We start from the raw sequence: 23,309 nt of genomic DNA on the forward strand, positions 1-23,309 counted from the left end.
TGAACACTGTATCACTCTGTACTGTAGTTGTTATTCTTGTTGTTGTGTTTAGAAGTGCCAGAGTTGTAGTAGAGCTTTGCTGCTAAATAGGTTGTGATACAGACAATCATAATCCGAATGAGACGACCAGAAGCCACCATAGATGACATGCCAAAAAAATGCCACTTGCGTCAACTTGCTGCAAATGTCAAATTTGGAGCAGATGCCAGCTCCCAAACAATGCATCGCAAGGGGAAGTTAGAGGCCTTCCCAGTTAGGCCATTGCAAGGGCCGTGCCCGTGTATAAACATCATCACGGTTGCCGCACTGATACGGAAGATGCCAGTACTATTTCATTCGGTACTCTTGTGATACTGTAAGAGTTGCCAATTGGAAGCGGACGCCAGCACTCAAACCAATCATCACACAGCAATGATTGAAGTCTTCCCTGTTAGGCCTCAATCACGACAATGAGCGTGCATGATCCTTAAGCAATATAGTGCACTGGCATAAAAGCTGCTGATATCAAACTATTTGGCCCACTTGACCAAATAGACGCAGCATATGGCAGCAATATGGAGGGTCTCACTGAATCGCTGTCGTTGAGAAACACATTGCAGCAATCCATTTAGATGAACGATTAAAAGAGTGATCCAGACACTCACTCTAAAATAGAAAATAACATGGTTGTTAGTTTATAATCTGCTACTAAATGTATAGAGGTCAAATTCTCACTCTGTGTACATACATAAGTATAAATGTTTGTGTGTGTGTCTGTATGATGTACTCACCTCACAACTACAGTTTAACACGATTCCAACTCTGAAAAATGATAAAAAATTAGTTTAATTCCAATGCAATACACAATACTCAATACTAACCGTAACAACTCCTGCCAATCATCGGTGACAACACTGACGACTTCCACACTGGATGATTATAAGGACATCTGCAATACTTACCTGAAGGCAATCATAAACTGTCCTGGATGCGTGTTCTGGAATTAAACATTATAATTATTTATATTTTCACGAAATTCACGTATTTCTACGCAAATTCAATGTTTTGGTCTTATTTGTTTATCTTTGCTCGCTTAAGTGTGACCATGTACAAGTTAGTAGATTTATACCAAAAATTACTGTCGGGACAGTCAAGAAGCATTATATACTAGCCATGTTAAGTAAACATAATGTTAACTCTAGTTCCTAGGTTAAACCGGCAGCAGTACTATCAATTTAACTAAAAGTGTGTTTTTCTTAATGCAATTCATGCACTCGGACAAACAATTGTCTATTTCAGCAAAAAAGTTGAACAACAACAAAAACAATGAGTCTTAAGTTGCATAAAGTGGCAAAGATGCAAGTGGTGCAACAATAGCAAGCAATATGAACTTATTTGTTTTCAATTTAATTAAAGTGTCAAGTCATGCTTGCTTTAAGACTATCAATTCTGTAATTGCTTTCCTCCTGCTGATATTGTTTTTACTGCTGATTAGAGTGTCGTCAGAGAGTCATTGTTACTACCAGAATTTCTACAAACTAGAGTTACCTGTCTGTTTGATGTCATTAATGATTTACTTTGTACATATGCATGAATTTTATTAACAAATAATTTGTTACCATCCTCTTCAAGTGCATTCTTGCTTCGTCTCTGATGTGTGAGTAGTTGGATTTCATACTCGTTTAACATAGTTCATATAACATTATATGCTTTCAGGCAGCATTGTCATGATTGTCGGCACCATTGTGACGAATAACGGAAGGATTTTAACATGATGTGTTGACTCCTCTGTTCTCATTGGTATTTGCTTAACGTTATTGTATCGTTGCTAAGCTATTATTTGTGATTTATTTATATGATGTTTCATTCAGATATTCTGTTAGGGGAATGAGAATTGTAATCTACGTTTTTTCTGATACAATTGGCAAAACCACTTTTGAGAGATATTGTTTATAATGCTGAGTAAGAGATAACTGGGTCTTGCTGAGGTTCCTACTTGACAATGCATTTCCTTTTCAGTGATATATAATTTCGTGCAATTGTGCTGTTTTATGTTCGTTTATATTTAGTATTTTCAATAATTGGGGTCTTTAAAGTCTCAGTGGTCGAGTCTAGGTTTTCCTTTTCCAATGCTGCGGAATATGGCACATCATTGTATTGCTTACCTTCGTTTGTCACTGCTGCACTAATATTTGCAGCTGTATCCTTTGTTGGTTGATGGCTTCTTGATTATTTTATGTTTTTTCCCTAGTGTTGTTTTCTTTCCTTTGCTTAGCCACACAATTGTTGAGCTATTAGCAGAAATAATAGCCAACCGAGAAGATACACTCTTTAATGTTAATCATTTTCTACAAGACTGTTTACTGTTCACCCATCTACATATACATATATATATTGAATAAACACTTTAATGAAAATCTAATTCTTTTTTGTATACACAATTTGCTCTTTAATTGTCTATATTATTCAAATAATTTCAATTTAATCATATTACTAGACAGCAACAGATAAAATTGAATTACAGCCGAACACGGTTAACATATGTACATACATAAGGTTAACAGAGACTGCTTTCGATTGCACAATATCGATTATTTTCACAGGTATTTTACCACACTTAAACGATAGTTGAACAATATTTAAAACATGTGTTGAACAATATTTAAAACATAATGTAGCAAATTGGGGTTAATGAATTCCGAAATCAATAACATTATATATTATATATTAATTGCAGGAACAGGGAATCGATCAGCTTTGTTTCTCGCTTGCCTGATCTATAGACTTTGATGTCGATTGGATGTCATATGAAATTGTCTTAGTATATGACAACATTAATTGCTTTCTTTTTCATAGCCGATTAGGTTGTTTCTTGATGTACTCGCTCTTCATTATATTTGGTCCCTTCAAATTCCTCTTGGCTGCAGGAAAGCCTCTTGAGATGTTTTAATCAGATAAGACTCTCTTTTAGTTGAATTTCTAATATACCTCAATCCTTTCAATATTCATCTGAATATTTTATTTTGCAGCTTACGCACCCGAAAGAGCTGTGCATTTGAGGTGAGTGCAGCCAAGAAACACAAGGAACTGATCGAGCCATCAGCAGCATTTTGTAATCCATTGCAAGACGCCTATTATGACATATGAGTCACCCCAATACAATTGCTCTTGCACTTATTTTAATACATAGTCGAATTACACATGTGGCAAGTGAAAGCATACGGCTGAGTTCTATTCGATCGATAGATAGATAAGTGAGTTTTTATTTATTGGCCAATTCATCTTCTTCAAATTATAATGCCTCTCTCATTCAGGTTTCTCAGCGTATACAAAACATGAGCTGATGATCATTTGACAACGTGATGAAAATTCTGCTGGATTCAAATAATTGCAAGGGTGGTCAGCAGTACACATTATTACGGTGACATCCGCAAATGCTCTTTTCGTTCAGCTCCAGGTATTGCCGATTTTGCGTTAGTAATGACAGCGGCTCAGATGATGAATAGATTTAATATGAATAGAATTGGACCTAAAAGGAACCGTTTGAAACGCCAGCCGTTATTTTTGCATCATTACTTTTAACTGTAAGGGAGCGTTACTGCTGTGTGGTTTATTACAACAGCAATTTTAACCGGTTCAACCTAGGAACTAGAGGTAACATTTTGTTTACTTAACATGGCTAGTATATAATGCTTCTTGGCTGCCCCGACAGTAATTTTTGGTTTAAATCTACTAACTTATACATGGTCACACTTAAGCGAGCAAAGATAAACAAATAAGACAAAAACATTGAAATTGCGTAGAAATACGTGAATTTCGTGAAAATATAAATAATTATAATGTTTAATTCCAGAACACGCATCCAGGACAGTTTTTGATTGTCATCAGGTAAGTATTGCAGATGTCCTTATAATCATCCAGTGCGGAAGTCGTCAGTGTTGTTGTCACCGATGATTGGCATGAGTTGTTACGGTTAGTATTGAGTATTGTGTATTGCATTGGAATTAAACTATTTTTTTATTATTATCAGAGTTGGGATTAGTTGGAATCGTGTTAAACTGTAGTTGTGAGGTGAGTACATCATACAGACACACACACAAACATTTATACTTATGCATGTAGACAGAGTGAGAATTTGACCTCTATACATTTAGTAGCAGATAATAAACTAACAACCATGTTATTTTCTATTTTAGAGTGAGTGTCTGGATCACTCTTCTAATCGTTCATCTAAATGGATTGCTGCAATGTGTTTCTCGACGACAGCGATTCAGTGTGACCCTCCATATTGCTGCCATATGCTGCGTCTATTTGGTCAAGTGGGCCAAATAGTTTGATATCAGCAGCTTTATGCCAGTGCACTATATTGCTTAAGGATCATGCACGCTCATTGTCGTGATTGAGGCCTAACAGGGAAGACTTTAATCATTGCTGTGGGATGATTGGTTTGAGTGCTGGCGTCCGCTCCCAATTGGCAACTCTTACAGTATCACAAGAGTACCGAATGAAATAGTACTGGCATCTTCCGTATCAGTGCGGCAACCGTGATGATGTTCATACAAGGGCACTGCCCTTGCAATGGCCTAACTGGGACGGCCTCCAACTTCCACTTGCGATGCATTGTTTGGGAGCTGGCATCTGCTCCAAATTTGACATTTGCAGCAAGTTGTATAGATTGATGAGATTTGGTAAATGGATTAATATTAGTTAATTACATTCAAATTTTCGTCTAGTCTTATTGAACATAACACCCATTGGGACGTGAACACTCTGTATCTGGGAGGTGAACACTGTATCACTCTGTACTGTAGTTGTTATTCTTGTTGTTGTGTTTAGAAGTGACAGAGTTGTAGTAGAGCTTTGCTGCTAAATAGGTTGTGATACAGACAATCATAATCCGAATGAGACGACCAGAAGCCACCATAGATGACATGCCAAAAAAATGCCACTTGCGTCAACTTGCTGCAAATGTCAAATTTGGAGCAGATGCCAGCTCCCAAACAATGCATCGCAAGTGGAAGTTAGAGGCCTTCCCAGTTAGGCCATTGCAAGGGCCGTGCCCGTGTATAAACATCATCACGGTTGCCGCACTGATACGGAAGATGCCAGTACTATTTCATTCGGTACTCTTGTGATACTGTAAGAGTTGCCAATTGGAAGCGGACGCCAGCACTCAAACCAATCATCACACAGCAATGATTGAAGTCTTCCCTGTTAGGCCTCAATCACGACAATGAGCGTGCATGATCCTTAAGCAATATAGTGCACTGGCATAAAAGCTGCTGATATCAAACTATTTGGCCCACTTGACCAAATAGACGCAGCATATGGCAGCAATATGGAGGGTCTCACTGAATCGCTGTCGTTGAGAAACACATTGCAGCAATCCATTTAGATGAACGATTAAAAGAGTGATCCAGACACTCACTCTAAAATAGAAAATAACATGGTTGTTAGTTTATAATCTGCTACTAAATGTATAGAGGTCAAATTCTCACTCTGTGTACATACATAAGTATAAATGTTTGTGTGTGTGTCTGTATGATGTACTCACCTCACAACTACAGTTTAACACGATTCCAACTCTGAAAAATGATAAAAAATTAGTTTAATTCCAATGCAATACACAATACTCAATACTAACCGTAACAACTCCTGCCAATCATCGGTGACAACAACACTGACGACTTCCACACTGATGATTATAAGGACATCTGCAATACTTACCTGAAGGCAATCATAAACTGTCCTGGATGCGTGTTCTGGAATTAAACATTATAATTATTTATATTTTCACGAAATTCACGTATTTCTACGCAAATTCAATGTTTTGGTCTTATTTGTTTATCTTTGCTCGCTTAAGTGTGACCATGTACAAGTTAGTAGATTTATACCAAAAATTACTGTCGGGACAGTCAAGAAGCATTATATACTAGCCATGTTAAGTAAACATAATGTTAACTCTAGTTCCTAGGTTAAACCGGCAGCAGTACTATCAATTTAACTAAAAGTGTGTTTTTCTTAATGCAATTCATGCACTCGGACAAACAATTGTCTATTTCAGCAAAAAAGTTGAACAACAACAAAAACAATGAGTCTTAAGTTGCATAAAGTGGCAAAGATGCAAGTGGTGCAACAATAGCAAGCAATATGAACTTATTTGTTTTCAATTTAATTAAAGTGTCAAGTCATGCTTGCTTTAAGACTATCAATTCTGTAATTGCTTTCCTCCTGCTGATATTGTTTTACTGCTGATTAGAGTGTCGTCAGAGAGTCATTGTTACTACCAGAATTTCTACAAACTAGAGTTACCTGTCTGTTTGATGTCATTAATGATTTACTTTGTACATATGCATGAATTTTATTAACAAATAATTTGTTACCATCCTCTTCAAGTGCATTCTTGCTTCGTCTCTGATGTGTGAGTAGTTGGATTTCATACTCGTTTAACATAGTTCATATAACATTATATGCTTTCAGGCAGCATTGTCATGATTGTCGGCACCATTGTGACGAATAACGGAAGGATTTTAACATGATGTGTTGACTCCTCTGTTCTCATTGGTATTTGCTTAACGTTATTGTATCGTTGCTAAGCTATTATTTGTGATTTATTTATATGATGTTTCATTCAGATATTCTGTTAGGGGAATGAGAATTGTAATCTACGTTTTTTCTGATACAATTGGCAAAACCACTTTTGAGAGATATTGTTTATAATGCTGAGTAAGAGATAACTGGGTCTTGCTGAGGTTCCTACTTGACAATGCATTTCCTTTTCAGTGATGTATAATTTCGTGCAATTGTGCTGTTTTATGTTCGTTTTATTTAGTATTTTCAATAATTGTGGTCTTTAAAGTCTCAGTGGTCGAGTCTAGGTTACTCATGGGTGAGCTACCAAATGGCTTGTCGGATTTGTCTGAGTGCGTTTGAGATAGTTGCGATACAATGAACTCATTACTAAAAACCTTTTCCAATGCTGCGGAATATGGCACATCATTGTATTGCTTACCTTCGTTTGTCACTGCTGCACTAATATTTGCAGCTGTATCCTTTGTTGGTTGATGGCTTCTTGATTATTTTATGTTTTTTTTCCCCTAGTGTTGTTTTCTTTCCTTTGCTTAGCCACACAATTGTTGAGCTATTAGCAGAAATAATAGCCAACCGAGAAGATACACTCTTTAATGTTAATCATTTTCTACAAGACTGTTTACTGTTCACCCATCTACATATACATATATATATTGAATAAACACTTTAATGAAAATCTAATTCTTTTTTGTATACACAATTTGCTCTTTAATTGTCTATATTATTCAAATAATTTCAATTTAATCATATTACTAGACAGCAACAGATAAAATTGAATTACAGCCGAACACGGTTAACATATGTACATACATAAGGTTAACAGAGACTGCTTTCGATTGCACAATATCGATTATTTTCACAGGTATTTTACCACACTTAAACGATAGTTGAACAATATTTAAAACATGTGTTGAACAATATTTAAAACATAATGTAGCAAATTGGGGTTAATGAATTCCGAAATCAATAACATTATATATTATATATTAATTGCAGGAACAGGGAATCGATCAGCTTTGTTTCTCGCTTGCCTGATCTATAGACTTTGAAGTAGATTGGATGTCATATGAAATTGTCTTAGTATATGACAACATTAATTGCTTTCTTTTTCATAGCCGATTAGGTTGTTTCTTGATGTACTCGCTCTTCATTATATTTGGTCCTTCAAATTCCTCTTGGCTGCAGGAAAGCCTCTTGAGATGTTTTAATCAGATAAGACTCTCTTTTAGTTGAATTTCTAATATACCTCAATCCTTTCAATATTCATCTGAATATTTTATTTTGCAGCTTACGCACCCGAAAGAGCTGTGCATTTGAGGTGAGTGCAGCCAAGAAACACAAGGAACTGATCGAGCCATCAGCAGCATTTTGTAATCCATTGCAAGACGCCTATTATGACATATGAGTCACCCCAATACAATTGCTCTTGCACTTATTTTAATACATAGTCGAATTACACATGTGGCAAGTGAAAGCATACGGCTGAGTTCTATTCGATCGATAGATAGATAAGTGAGTTTTTATTTATTGGCCAATTCATCTTCTTCAAATTATAATGCCTCTCTCATTCAGGTTTCTCAGCGTATACAAAACATGAGCTGATGATCATTTGACAACGTGATGAAAATTCTGCTGGATTCAAATAATTGCAAGGGTGGTCAGCAGTACACATTATTACGGTGACATCCGCAAATGCTCTTTTCGTTCAGCTCCAGGTATTGCCGATTTTGCGTTAGTAATGACAGCGGCTCAGATGATGAATAGATTTAATATGAATAGAATTGGACCTAAAAGGAACCGTTTGAAACGCCAGCCGTTATTTTTGCATCATTACTTTTAACTGTAAGGGAGCGTTACTGCTGTGTGGTTTATTACAACAGCAATTTTAACCGGTTCAACCTAGGAACTAGAGGTAACATGTTTACTTAACATGGCTAGTATATAATGCTTCTTGGCTGCCCCGACAGTAATTTTTGGTTTAAATCTACTAATTTATACATGGTCACACTTAAGCGAGCAAAGATAAACAAATAAGACAAAAACATTGAAATTGCGTAGAAATACGTGAATTTCGTGAAAATATAAATAATTATAATGTTTAATTCCAGAACACGCATCCAGGACAGTTTTTGATTGTCATCAGGTAAGTATTGCAGATGTCCTTATAATCATCCAGTGCGGAAGTCGTCAGTGTTGTTGTCACCGATGATTGGCATGAGTTGTTACGGTTAGTATTGAGTATTGTGTATTGCATTGGAATTAAACTATTTTTTTATTATTATCAGAGTTGGGATTAGTTGGAATCGTGTTAAACTGTAGTTGTGAGGTGAGTACATCATACAGACACACACACAAACATTTATACTTATGCATGTAGACAGAGTGAGAATTTGACCTCTATACATTTAGTAGCAGATAATAAACTAACAACCATGTTATTTTCTATTTTAGAGTGAGTGTCTGGATCACTCTTCTAATCGTTCATCTAAATGGATTGCTGCAATGTGTTTCTCGACGACAGCGATTCAGTGTGACCCTCCATATTGCTGCCATATGCTGCGTCTATTTGGTCAAGTGGGCCAAATAGTTTGATATCAGCAGCTTTTATGCCAGTGCACTATATTGCTTAAGGATCATGCACGCTCATTGTCGTGATTGAGGCCTAACAGGGAAGACTTTAATCATTGCTGTGGGATGATTGGTTTGAGTGCTGGCGTCCGCTCCCAATTGGCAACTCTTACAGTATCACAAGAGTACCGAATGAAATAGTACTGGCATCTTCCGTATCAGTGCGGCAACCGTGATGATGTTCATACAAGGGCACTGCCCTTGCAATGGCCTAACTGGGACGGCCTCCAACTTCCACTTGCGATGCATTGTTTGGGAGCTGGCATCTGCTCCAAATTTGACATTTGCAGCAAGTTGTATAGATTGATGAGATTTGGTAAATGGATTAATATTAGTTAATTACATTCAAATTTTCGTCTAGTCTTATTGAACATAACACCCATTGGGACGTGAACACTCTGTATCTGGGAGGTGAACACTGTATCACTCTGTACTGTAGTTGTTATTCTTGTTGTTGTGTTTAGAAGTGGCAGAGTTGTAGTAGAGCTTTGCTGCTAAATAGGTTGTGATACAGACAATCATAATCCGAATGAGACGACCAGAAGCCACCATAGATGACATGCCAAAAAAATGCCACTTGCGTCAACTTGCTGCAAATGTCAAATTTGGAGCAGATGCCAGCTCCCAAACAATGCATCGCAAGGGGAAGTTAGAGGCCTTCCCAGTTAGGCCATTGCAAGGGCCGTGCCCGTGTATAAACATCATCACGGTTGCCGCACTGATACGGAAGATGCCAGTACTATTTCATTCGGTACTCTTGTGATACTGTAAGAGTTGCCAATTGGAAGCGGACGCCAGCACTCAAACCAATCATCACACAGCAATGATTGAAGTCTTCCCTGTTAGGCCTCAATCACGACAATGAGCGTGCATGATCCTTAAGCAATATAGTGCACTGGCATAAAAGCTGCTGATATCAAACTATTTGGCCCACTTGACCAAATAGACGAGCATATGGCAGCAATATGGAGGGTCTCACTGAATCGCTGTTTAGAAACACATTGCAGCAATCCATTTAGATGAACGATTAAAAGAGTGATCCAGACACTCACTCTAAAATAGAAAATAACATGGTTGTTAGTTTATAATCTGCTACTAAATGTATAGAGGTCAAATTCTCACTCTGTGTACATACATAAGTATAAATGTTTGTGTGTGTGTCTGTATGATGTACTCACCTCACAACTACAGTTTAACACGATTCCAACTCTGAAAATGATAAAAATTAGTTTAATTCCAATGCAATACACAATACTCAATACTAACCGTAACAACTCCTGCCAATCATCGGTGACAACAACACTGACGACTTCCACACTGGATGATTATAAGGACATCTGCAATACTTACCTGAAGGCAATCATAAACTGTCCTGGATGCGTGTTCTGGAATTAAACATTATAATTATTTATATTTTCACGAAATTCACGTATTTCTACGCAAATTCAATGTTTTGGTCTTATTTGTTTATCTTTGCTCGCTTAAGTGTGACCATGTACAAGTTAGTAGATTTATACCAAAAATTACTGTCGGGACAGTCAAGAAGCATTATATACTAGCCATGTTAAGTAAACATAATGTTAACTCTAGTTCCTAGGTTAAACCGGCAGCAGTACTATCAATTTAACTAAAAGTGTGTTTTTCTTAATGCAATTCATGCACTCGGACAAACAATTGTCTATTTCAGCAAAAAAGTTGAACAACAACAAAAACAATGAGTCTTAAGTTGCATAAAGTGGCAAAGATGCAAGTGGTGCAACAATAGCAAGCAATATGAACTTATTTGTTTTCAATTTAATTAAAGTGTCAAGTCATGCTTGCTTTAAGACTATCAATTCTGTAATTGCTTTCCTCCTGCTGATATTGTTTTACTGCTGATTAGAGTGTCGTCAGAGAGTCATTGTTACTACCAGAATTTCTACAAACTAGAGTTACCTGTCTGTTTGATGTCATTAATGATTTACTTTGTACATATGCATGAATTTTATTAACAAATAATTTGTTACCATCCTCTTCAAGTGCATTCTTGCTTCGTCTCTGATGTGTGAGTAGTTGGATTTCATACTCGTTTAACATAGTTCATATAACATTATATGCTTTCAGGCAGCATTGTCATGATTGTCGGCACCATTGTGACGAATAACGGAAGGATTTTAACATGATGTGTTGACTCCTCTGTTCTCATTGGTATTTGCTTAACGTTATTGTATCGTTGCTAAGCTATTATTTGTGATTTATTTATATGATGTTTCATTCAGATATTCTGTTAGGGGAATGAGAATTGTAATCTACGTTTTTTCTGATACAATTGGCAAAACCACTTTTGAGAGATATTGTTTATAATGCTGAGTAAGAGATAACTGGGTCTTGCTGAGGTTCCTACTTGACAATGCATTTCCTTTTCAGTGTTCGTTTTATTTAGTATTTTCAATAATTGTGGTCTTTAAAGTCTCAGTGGTCGAGTCTAGGTTACTCATGGGTGAGCTACCAAATGGCTTGTCGGATTTGTCTGAGTGCGTTTGAGATAGTTGCGCAATGAACTCATTACTAAAACCTTTTATGCTGCGGAAATGAACATTGTATTGCTTACCTTCGTTTGTCACTGCTGCACTAATATTTGCAGCTGTATCCTTTGTTGGTTGATGGCTTCTTGATTATTTTATGTTTTTTTTCCCCTAGTGTTGTTTTCTTTCCTTTGCTTAGCCACACAATTGTTGAGCTATTAGCAGAAATAATTGCCAACCGAGAAGATACACTCTTTAATGTTAATCATTTTCTACAAGACTGTTTACTGTTCACCCATCTACATATACATATATATATTGAATAAACACTTTAATGAAAATCTAATTCTTTTTTGTATACACAATTTGCTCTTTAATTGTCTATATTATTCAAATAATTTCAATTTAATCATATTACTAGACAGCAACAGATAAAATTGAATTACAGCCGAACACGGTTAACATATGTACATACATAAGGTTAACAGAGACTGCTTTCGATTGCACAATATCGATTATTTTCACAGGTATTTTACCACACTTAAACGATAGTTGAACAATATTTAAAACATGTGTTGAACAATATTTAAAACATAATGTAGCAAATTGGGGTTAATGAATTCCGAAATCAATAACATTATATATTATATATTAATTGCAGGAACAGGGAATCGATCAGCTTTGTTTCTCGCTTGCCTGATCTATAGACTTTGAAGTAGATTGGATGTCATATGAAATTGTCTTAGTATATGACAACATTAATTGCTTTCTTTTCATAGCCGATTAGGTTGTTTCTTGATGTACTCGCTCTTCATTATATTTGGTCCCTTCAAATTCCTCTTGGCTGCAGGAAAGCCTCTTGAGATGTTTTAATCAGATAAGACTCTCTTTTAGTTGAATTTCTAATATACCTCAATCCTTTCAATATTCATCTGAATATTTTATTTTGCAGCTTACGCACCCGAAAGAGCTGTGCATTTGAGGTGAGTGCAGCCAAGAAACACAAGGAACTGATCGAGCCATCAGCAGCATTTTGTAATCCATTGCAAGACGCCTATTATGACATATGAGTCACCCCAATACAATTGCTCTTGCACTTATTTTAATACATAGTCGAATTACACATGTGGCAAGTGAAAGCATACGGCTGAGTTCTATTCGATCGATAGATAGATAAGTGAGTTTTTATTTATTGGCCAATTCATCTTCTTCAAATTATAATGCCTCTCTCATTCAGGTTTCTCAGCGTATACAAAACATGAGCTGATGATCATTTGACAACGTGATGAAAATTCTGCTGGATTCAAATAATTGCAAGGGTGGTCAGCAGTACACATTATTACGGTGACATCCGCAAATGCTCTTTTCGTTCAGCTCCAGGTATTGCCGATTTTGCGTTAGTAATGACAGCGGCTCAGATGATGAATAGATTTAATATGAATAGAATTGGACCTAAAAGGAACCGTTTGAAACGCCAGCCGTTATTTTTGCATCATTACTTTTAACTGTAAGGGAGCGTTACTGCTGTGTGGTTTATTACAACAGCAATTTTAACCGGTTCAACCTAGGAACTAGAGGTAACATGTTTACTTAACATGGCTAGTATATAATGCTTCTTGGCTGCCCCGACAGTAATTTTTGGTTTAAATCTATACATGGTCACACTTAAGCGAGCAAAGATAAACAAATAAGACAAAAACATTGAAATTGCGTAGAAATACGTGAATTTCGTGAAAATATAAATAATTATAATGTTTAATTCCAGAACACGCATCCAGGACAGTTTTTGATTGTCATCAGGTAAGTATTGCAGATGTCCTTATAATCATCCAGTGCGGAAGTCGTCAGTGTTGTTGTCACCGATGATTGGCATGAGTTGTTACGGTTAGTATTGAGTATTGTGTATTGCATTGGAATTAAACTATTTTTTTATTATTATCAGAGTTGGGATTAGTTGGAATCGTGTTAAACTGTAGTTGTGAGGTGAGTACATCATACAGACACACACACAAACATTTATACTTATGCATGTAGACAGAGTGAGAATTTGACCTCTATACATTTAGTAGCAGATAATAAACTAACAACCATGTTATTTTCTATTTTAGAGTGAGTGTCTGGATCACTCTTCTAATCGTTCATCTAAATGGATTGCTGCAATGTGTTTCTCGACGACAGCGATTCAGTGTGACCCTCCATATTGCTGCCATATGCTGCGTCTATTTGGTCAAGTGGGCCAAATAGTTTGATATCAGCAGCTTTATGCCAGTGCACTATATTGCTTAAGGATCATGCACGCTCATTGTCGTGATTGAGGCCTAACAGGGAAGACTTTAATCATTGCTGTGGGATGATTGGTTTGAGTGCTGGCGTCCGCTCCCAATTGGCAACTCTTACAGTATCACAAGAGTACCGAATGAAATAGTACTGGCATCTTCCGTATCAGTGCGGCAACCGTGATGATGTTCATACAAGGGCACTGCCCTTGCAATGGCCTAACTGGGACGGCCTCCAACTTCCACTTGCGATGCATTGTTTGGGAGTTGGCATCTGCTCCAAATTTGACATTTGCAGCAAGTTGTATAGATTGATGAGATTTGGTAAATGGATTAATATTAGTTAATTACATTCAAATTTTCGTCTAGTCTTATTGAACATAACACCCATTGGGACGTGAACACTCTGTATCTGGGAGGTGAACACTGTATCATTCTGTACTGTAGTTGTTATTCTTGTTGTTGTGTTTAGAAGTGGCAGAGTTGTAGTAGAGCTTTGCTGCTAAATAGGTTGTGATACAGACAATCATAATCCGAATGAGACGACCAGAAGCCACCATAGATGACATGCCAAAAAAATGCCACTTGCGTCAACTTGCTGCAAATGTCAAATTTGGAGCAGATGCCAGCTCCCAAACAATGCATCGCAAGGGGAAGTTAGAGGCCTTCCCAGTTAGGCCATTGCAAGGGCCGTGCCCGTGTATAAACATCATCACGGTTGCCGCACTGATACGGAAGATGCCAGTACTATTTCATTCGGTACTCTTGTGATACTGTAAGAGTTGCCAATTGGAAGCGGACGCCAGCACTCAAACCAATCATCACACAGCAATGATTGAAGTCTTCCCTGTTAGGCCTCAATCACGACAATGAGCGTGCATGATCCTTAAGCAATATAGTGCACTGGCATAAAAGCTGCTGATATCAAACTATTTGGCCCACTTGACCAAATAGACGCAGCATATGGCAGCAATATGGAGGGTCTCACTGAATCGCTGTCGTTGAGAAACACATTGCAGCAATCCATTTAGATGAACGATTAAAAGAGTGATCCAGACACTCACTCTAAAATAGAAAATAACATGGTTGTTAGTTTATAATCTGCTACTAAATGTATAGAGGTCAAATTCTCATTCTGTGTACATACATAAGTATAAATGTTTGTGTGTGTGTCTGTATGATGTACTCACCTCACAACTACAGTTTAACACGATTCCAACTCTGAAAAATGATAAAAAATTAGTTTAATTCCAATGCAATACACAATACTCAATACTAACCGTAACAACTCCTGCCAATCATCGGTGACAACAACACTGACGACTTCCACACTGGATGATTATAAGGACATCTGCAATACTTACCTGAAGGCAATCATAAACTGTCCTGGATGCGTGTTCTGGAATTAAACATTATAATTATTTATATTTTCACGAAATTCACGTATTTCTACGCAAATTCAATGTTTTGGTCTTATTTGTTTATCTTTGCTCGCTTAAGTGTGACCATGTACAAGTTAGTAGATTTATACCAAAAATTACTGTCGGGACAGTCAAGAAGCATTATATACTAGCCATGTTAAGTAAACATAATGTTAACTCTAGTTCCTAGGTTAAACCGGCAGCAGTACTATCAATTTAACTAAAAGTGTGTTTTTCTTAATGCAATTCATGCACTCGGACAAACAATTGTCTATTTCAGCAAAAAAGTTGAACAACAACAAAAACAATGAGTCTTAAGTTGCATAAAGTGGCAAAGATGCAAGTGGTGCAACAATAGCAAGCAATATGAACTTATTTGTTTTCAATTTAATTAAAGTGTCAAGTCATGCTTGCTTTAAGACTATCAATTCTGTAATTGCTTTCCTCCTGCTGATATTGTTTTACTGCTGATTAGAGTGTCGTCAGAGAGTCATTGTTACTACCAGAATTTCTACAAACTAGAGTTACCTGTCTGTTTGATGTCATTAATGATTTACTTTGTACATATGCATGAATTTTATTAACAAATAATTTGTTACCATCCTCTTCAAGTGCATTCTTGCTTCGTCTCTGATGTGTGAGTAGTTGGATTTCATACTCGTTTAACATAGTTCATATAACATTATATGCTTTCAGGCAGCATTGTCATGATTGTCGGCACCATTGTGACGAATAACGGAAGGATTTTAACATGATGTGTTGACTCCTCTGTTCTCATTGGTATTTGCTTAACGTTATTGTATCGTTGCTAAGCTATTATTTGTGATTTATTTATATGATGTTTCATTCAGATATTCTGTTAGGGGAATGAGAATTGTAATCTACGTTTTTTCTGATACAATTGGCAAAACCACTTTTGAGAGATATTGTTTATAATGCTGAGTAAGAGATAACTGGGTCTTGCTGAGGTTCCTACTTGACAATGCATTTCCTTTTCAGTGATATATAATTTCGTGCAATTGTGCTGTTTTATGTTCGTTTTATTTAGTATTTTCAATAATTGGGGTCTTTAAAGTCTCAGTGGTCGAGTCTAGCGTTTTCATTACTAAAACCTTTTCCAATGCTGCGGAATATGGCACATCATTGTATTGCTTACCTTCGTTTGTCACTGCTGCACTAATATTTGCAGCTGTATCCTTTGTTGGTTGATGGCTTCTTGATTATTTTATGTTTTTTTCCCCTAGTGTTGTTTTCTTTCCTTTGCTTAACCATACAATTGTTGAGCTATTAGCAGAAATAATAGCCAACCGAGAAGATACACTCTTTAATGTTAATCATTTTCTACAAGACTGTTTACTGTTCACCCATCTACATATACATATATATATTGAATAAACACTTTAATGAAAATCTAATTCTTTTTTGTATACACAATTTGCTCTTTAATTGTCTATATTATTCAAATAATTTCAATTTAATCATATTACTAGACAGCAACAGATAAAATTGAATTACAGCCGAACACGGTTAACATATGTACATACATAAGGTTAACAGAGACTGCTTTCGATTGCACAATATCGATTATTTTCACAGGTATTTTACCACACTTAAACGATAGTTGAACAATATTTAAAACATGTGTTGAGCAATATTTAAAACATAATGTAGCAAATTGGGGTTAATGAATTCCGAAATCAATAACATAATATATTATGTATTAATTTCAGGAACAGGGAATCGATCAGCTTTATTTCTCGCTTGCCTGATCTATAGACTTTGATGTCGATTGGATGTCATATGAAATTGTCTTAGTATATGACAACATTAATTGCTTTCTTTTCATAGCCGATTAGGTTGTTTCTTAATGTGCTCGCTCTTCATTATATTTGGTCCCTTCAAATTCCTCTTAGGCTGCAGGAAAGCCTCTTGAGATGTTTTAATCAGATAAGACTCTCTTTTAGTTGAATTTCTAATATACCTCAATCCTTTCAATATTCATCTGAATATTTTATTTTGCAGCTTACGCACCCGAAAGAGCTGTGCATTTGAGGTGAGTGCAGCCAAGAAACACAAGGAACTGATCGAGCCATCAGCAGCATTTTGTAATCCATTGCAAGACGCCTATTATGACATATGAGTCACCTCAATACAATTACTCTTGCACTTATTTTAATACATAGTCGAATTACACATGTGGCAAGTGAAAGCATACGGCTGAGTTCTATTCGATCGATAGATAGATAAGTGAGTTTTTATTTATTGGCCAATTCATCTTCTTCAAATTATAATGCCTCTCTCATTCAGGTTTCTCAGCGTATACAAAACATGAGCTGATGATCATTTGACAACGTGATGAAAATTCTGCTGGATTCAAATAATTGCAAGGGTGGTCAGCAGTACACATTATTACGGCGACATCCGCAAATGCTCTTTTCGTTCAGCTCCAGGTATTGCCGATTTTGCGTTAGTAATGACAGCGGCTCAGATGATGAATAGATTTAATATGAATAGAATTGGACCTAAAAAGGAACCGTTTGAAACGCCAGCCGTTATTTTTGCATCATTACTTTTACCTGTAAGGGAGCGTTACTGCTGTGTGGTTTATTACAACAGCAATTTTAACCGGTTCAACCTAGGAACTAGAGGTAACATTATGTTTACTTAACATGGCTACTATATAATGCTTCTTGGCTGCCCCGACAGTAATTTTTGGTTTAAATCTACTAACTTATACATGGTCACACTTAAGCGAGCAAAAGTAAACAAATAAGACAAAAACATTGAAATTGCGTAGAAATACGTGAATTTCGTGAAAATATAAATAATTATAATGTTTAATTCCAGAACACGCATCCAGGACAGTTTTTGATTGTCATCAGGTAAGTATTGCAGATGTCCTTATAATCATCCAGTGCGGAAGTCGTCAGTGTTGTTGTCACCGATGATTGGCATGAGTTGTTACGGTTAGTATTGAGTATTGTGTATTGCATTGGAATTAAACTAATTTTTTATCATTTTTTCAGAGTTGGAATCGTGGTAAACTGTAGTTGTGAGGTGAGTACATCATACAGACACACACACAAACATTTATACTTATGTATGTACACAGAATGAGAATTTGACCTCTATACATTTAGTAGCAGATTATAAACTAACAACCATGTTATTTTCTATTTTAGAGTGAGTGTCTGGATCACTCTTTTAATCGTTCATCTAAATGGATTGCTGCAATGTGTTTCTCAACGACAGCGATTCAGTGAGACCCTCCATATTGCTGCCATATGCTGCGTCTATTTGGTCAAGTGGGCCAAATAGTTTGATATCAGCAGCTTTTATGCCAGTGCACTATATTGCTTAAGGATCATGCACGCTCATTGTCGTGATTGAGGCCTAACAGGGAAGACTTTAATCATTGCTGTGGGATGATTGGTTTGAGTGCTGGCGTCCGCTCCCAATTGGCAACTCTTACAGTATCACAAGAGTACCGAATGAAATAGTACTGGCATCTTCCGTATCAGTGCGGCAACCGTGATGATGTTCATACAAGGGCACTGCCCTTGCAATGGCCTAACTGGGAAGGCCTCTAACTTCCCCTTGCGATGCATTGTTTGGGAGCTGGCATCTGCTCCAAATTTGACATTTGCAGCAAGTTGACGCAAGTGGCATTTTTTTGGCATGTCATCTATGGTGGCTTCTGGTCGTCTCATTCGGATTATGATTGTCTGTATCACAACCTATTTAGCAGCAAAGCTCTACTACAACTCTGCCACTTCTAAACACAACAACAAGAATAACAACTACAGTACAGAATGATACAGTGTTCACCTCCCAGATACAGAGTGTTCACGTCCCAATGGGTGTTATGTTCAATAAGACTAGACGAAAATTTGAATGTAATTAACTAATATTAATCCATTTACCAAATCTCATCAATCTATACAACTTGCTGCAAATGTCAAATTTGGAGCAGATGCCAGCTCCCAAACAATGCATCGGAAGTGGAAGTTGGAGGCCGTCCCAGTTAGGCCATTGCAAGGGCAGTGCCCTTGTATGAACATCATCACGGTTGCCGCACTGATACGGAAGATGCCAGTACTATTTCATTCGGTACTCTTGTGATACTGTAAGAGTTGCCAATTGGGAGCGGACGCCAGCACTCAAACCAATCATCCCACAGCAATGATTAAAGTCTTCCCTGTTAGGCCTCAATCACGACAATGAGCGTGCATGATCCTTAAGCAATATAGTGCACTGGCATAAAAGCTGCTGATATCAAACTATTTGGCCCACTTGAACAAATAGACGCAGCATATGGCAGCAATGTGGAGGGTCACACTGAATCGCTGTCGTCGAGAAACACATTGCAGCAATCCATTTAGATGAACGATTAGAAGAGTGATCCAGACACTCACTCTAAAATAGAAAATAACATGGTTGTTAGTTTATTATCTGCTACTAAATGTATAGAGGTCAAATGCTCACTCTGTGTACATGCATAAGTATAAATGTTTGTGTGTGTGTCTGTATGATGTACTCACCTCACAACTACAGTTTAACACGATTCCAACTAATCCCAACTCTGATAATAATAAAAAATTAGTTTAATTCCAATGCAATACACAATACTCAATACTAACCGTAACAACTCATGCCAATCATCGGTGACAACAACACTGACGACTTCCGCACTGGATGATTATAAGGACATCTGCAATACTTACCTGATGACAATCAAAAACTGTCCTGGATGCGTGTTCTGGAATTAAACATTATAATTATTTATATTTTCACGAAATTCACGTATTTCTACGCAATTTCAATGTTTTTGTCTTATTTGTTTACTTTTGCTCGCTTAAGTGTGACCATGTATAAGTTAGTAGATTTAAAAATAAAAAATTACTGTCGGGGCAGCCAAGAAGCATTATATAGTAGCCATGTTAAGTAAACATAATGTTACCTCTAGTTCCTAGGTTGAACCGGTTAAAATTGCTGTTGTAATAAACCACACAGCAGTAACGCTCCCTTACAGTTAAAAGTAATGATGCAAAAATAACGGCTGGCGTTTCAAACGGTTCCTTTTTAGGTCCAATTCTATTCATATTAAATCTATTCATCATCTGAGCCGCTGTCATTACTAATGCAAAATCGGCAATACCTGGAGCTGAACGAAAAGAGCATTTGCGGATGTCACCGTAATAATGTGTACTGCTGACCACCCTTGCAATTATTTGAATCCAGCAGAATTTTCATCACGTTGTCAAATGATCATCAGCTCATGTTTTGTATACGCTGAGAAACCTGAATGAGAGAGGCATTATAATTTGAAGAAGATGAATTGGCCAATAAATAAAAACTCACTTATCTATCTATCGATCGAATAGAACTCAGCCGTATGCTTTCACTTGCCACATGTGTAATTCGACTATGTATTAAAATAAGTGCAAGAGCAATTGTATTGGGGTGACTCATATGTCATAATAGGCGTCTTGCAATGGATTACAAAATGCTGCTGATGGCTCGATCAGTTCCTTGTGTTTCTTGGCTGCACTCACCTCAAATGCACAGCTCTTTCGGGTGCGTAAGCTGCAAAATAAAATATTCAGATGAATATTGAAAGGATTGAGGTATATTAGAAATTCAACTAAAAGAGAGTCTTATCTGATTAAAACATCTCAAGTGGCTTTCCTGCAGCCAAGAGGAATTTGAAGGGACCAAATATAATGAAGAGCGAGTACATCAAGAAACAACCTAATCGGCTTTGAAAAGAAAGCAATTAATGTTGTCATATACTAAGACAATTTCATATGACATCCAATCGACATCAAAGTCTATAGATCAGGCAAGCGAGAAACAAAGCTGATCGATTCCCTGTTCCTGCAATTAATATATAATATATAATGTTATTGATTTCGGAATTCATTAACCCCAATTTGCTACATTATGTTTTAAATATTGTTCAACACATGTTTTAAATATTGTTCAACTATCGTTTAAGTGTGGTAAAATACCTGTGAAAATAATCGATATTGTGCAATCGAAAGCAGTCTCTGTTAACCTTATGTATGTACATATGTTAACCGTGTTCGGCTGTAATTCAATTTTATCTGTTGCTGTCTAGTAATATGATTAAATTGAAATTATTTGAATAATATAGACAATTAAAGAGCAAATTGTGTATACAAAAAAGAATTAGATTTTTATTAAAGTGTTTATTCAATATATATATGTATATGTAGATGGGTGAACAGTAAACAGTCTTGTAGAAAATGATTAACATTAAAGAGTGTATCTTCTCGGTTGGCTATTATTTCTGCTAATAGCTCAACAATTGTGTGGCTAAGCAAAGGAAAGAAAACAACACTAGGGAAAAAAACATAAAATAATCAAGAAGCCATCAACCAACAAAGGATACAGCTGCAAATATTAGTGCAGCAGTGACAAACGAAGGTAAGCAATACAATGATGTGCCATATTCCGCAGCATTGGAAAAGGAAAACCTAGACTCGACCACTGAGACTTTAAAGACCCCAATTATTGAAAATACTAAATATAAACGAACATAAAACAGCACAATTGCACGAAATTATATATCACTGAAAAGGAAATGCATTGTCAAGTAGGAACCTCAGCAAGACCCAGTTATCTCTTACTCAGCATTATAAACAATATCTCTCAAAAGTGGTTTTGCCAATTGTATCAGAAAAAACGTAGATTACAATTCTCATTCCCCTAACAGAATATCTGAATGAAACATCATATAAATAAATCACAAATAATAGCTTAGCAACGATACAATAACGTTAAGCAAATACCAATGAGAACAGAGGAGTCAACACATCATGTTAAAATCCTTCCGTTATTCGTCACAATGGTGCCGACAATCATGACAATGCTGCCTGAAAGCATATAATGTTATATGAACTATGTTAAACGAGTATGAAATCCAACTATTCACACATCAGAGTCGAAGCGAGAAAGAATGTCGCGCTATAATTGCACAACTGAAAAGAGCTATGCCACCAGTTTACATAAATTGTTCAGTTCAACATCTGTAACGTGCATCGAGAAGAAGCACAAAGCGACAGGGCTATCGGTATTTGCGGGGCACGCTTTAGAGTCCGGCTCTAGCTCGTCGGCTTTGGGGGTGGTGGTCTTGCTTATACGGATAGCCCTGTCTTCTCTGCTCATTATTATCAATTGAAGATCCGAAATTGAGCGTGCTGCGACGAAGAAAGGTTTGCTAGAAAACTAGCCGGAAAAAGAAAGAAAAATTCAAAAATATCTCGAAAATATAAAAAAAAACAAAGAGAGAATAAGAGAGAAAGTGAGAGAGAATAGGAGAGAGAGAGAGAGAGAGAGAGAGAAAGAGAGAGTGGGAATTGAGGTAGGTCATCACAGCTGTTAAGTGATGAAGTCCCCTCCCAACCTAAGATCACTGCATCAGAGCATGGCTCTGGTGATCCCTTCTAACCCTACGACAGTGGTGTCGCTGGCTTGTTTCGGCTAAATAAAAAGTAAATTAGTTCATGATTAATAAAATTTAATTAAAGATAAATGTTAACCAATAATGCATTATAATCGACAAAAATAAATCGTTCAAAATTTTACTAATAATATTATAAGAGAATAGTAGCAAAGTTATAATAGTTTCTTTTAAATCTATAAAGGTATTCTTGGTTCAGTGCTTTGTATTATTATTTATTTTCTTTACGGTACGTTTTAGATTTATATCATGATTTTTATTTTTTATTTTTTGCAAGTAAAATTTCAATTTAATTTTCCATTCGTTTTTTTTTTGTATGTTGCGAGTATGTGCCTGATGAATTGTCAATATGAGATACAAATATTTGTAATAAGAAAACTTACATACAGAACTCCCGCGGCGGCGGTCGATCTCCGGCGAAGTA

At 36.6% G+C, this 23,309-nt stretch overlaps 2 long non-coding RNA genes across 2 annotated transcripts; both read right to left on the reverse strand.

Annotated features, from left to right (window-relative positions):
- Nucleotides 1-14,614: 14,614 nt before the first annotated feature.
- Nucleotides 14,615-15,451, reverse strand: LOC133849678 (uncharacterized). The gene is made up of 3 exons (XR_009895423.1): nt 15,259-15,451; nt 15,126-15,199; nt 14,615-15,043 (listed from the first exon to the last, which is right to left on the reverse strand). It is a non-coding gene; the product is annotated as an uncharacterized LOC133849678 (long non-coding RNA).
- Nucleotides 15,452-19,897: 4,446 nt separating this feature from the next.
- On the reverse strand, nt 19,898-20,289 carry LOC133849674 (uncharacterized). The gene is made up of 3 exons (XR_009895421.1): nt 20,245-20,289; nt 20,040-20,158; nt 19,898-19,981 (listed from the first exon to the last, which is right to left on the reverse strand). It is a non-coding gene; the product is annotated as an uncharacterized LOC133849674 (long non-coding RNA).
- Nucleotides 20,290-23,309: the final 3,020 nt, after the last annotated feature.

Source organism: Drosophila sulfurigaster, unplaced genomic scaffold, assembly GCF_023558435.1.
Source record: "Drosophila sulfurigaster albostrigata strain 15112-1811.04 unplaced genomic scaffold, ASM2355843v2 contig_182_pilon, whole genome shotgun sequence".
NCBI classification, from domain to species: Eukaryota; Metazoa; Arthropoda; class Insecta; order Diptera; family Drosophilidae; genus Drosophila; species Drosophila sulfurigaster.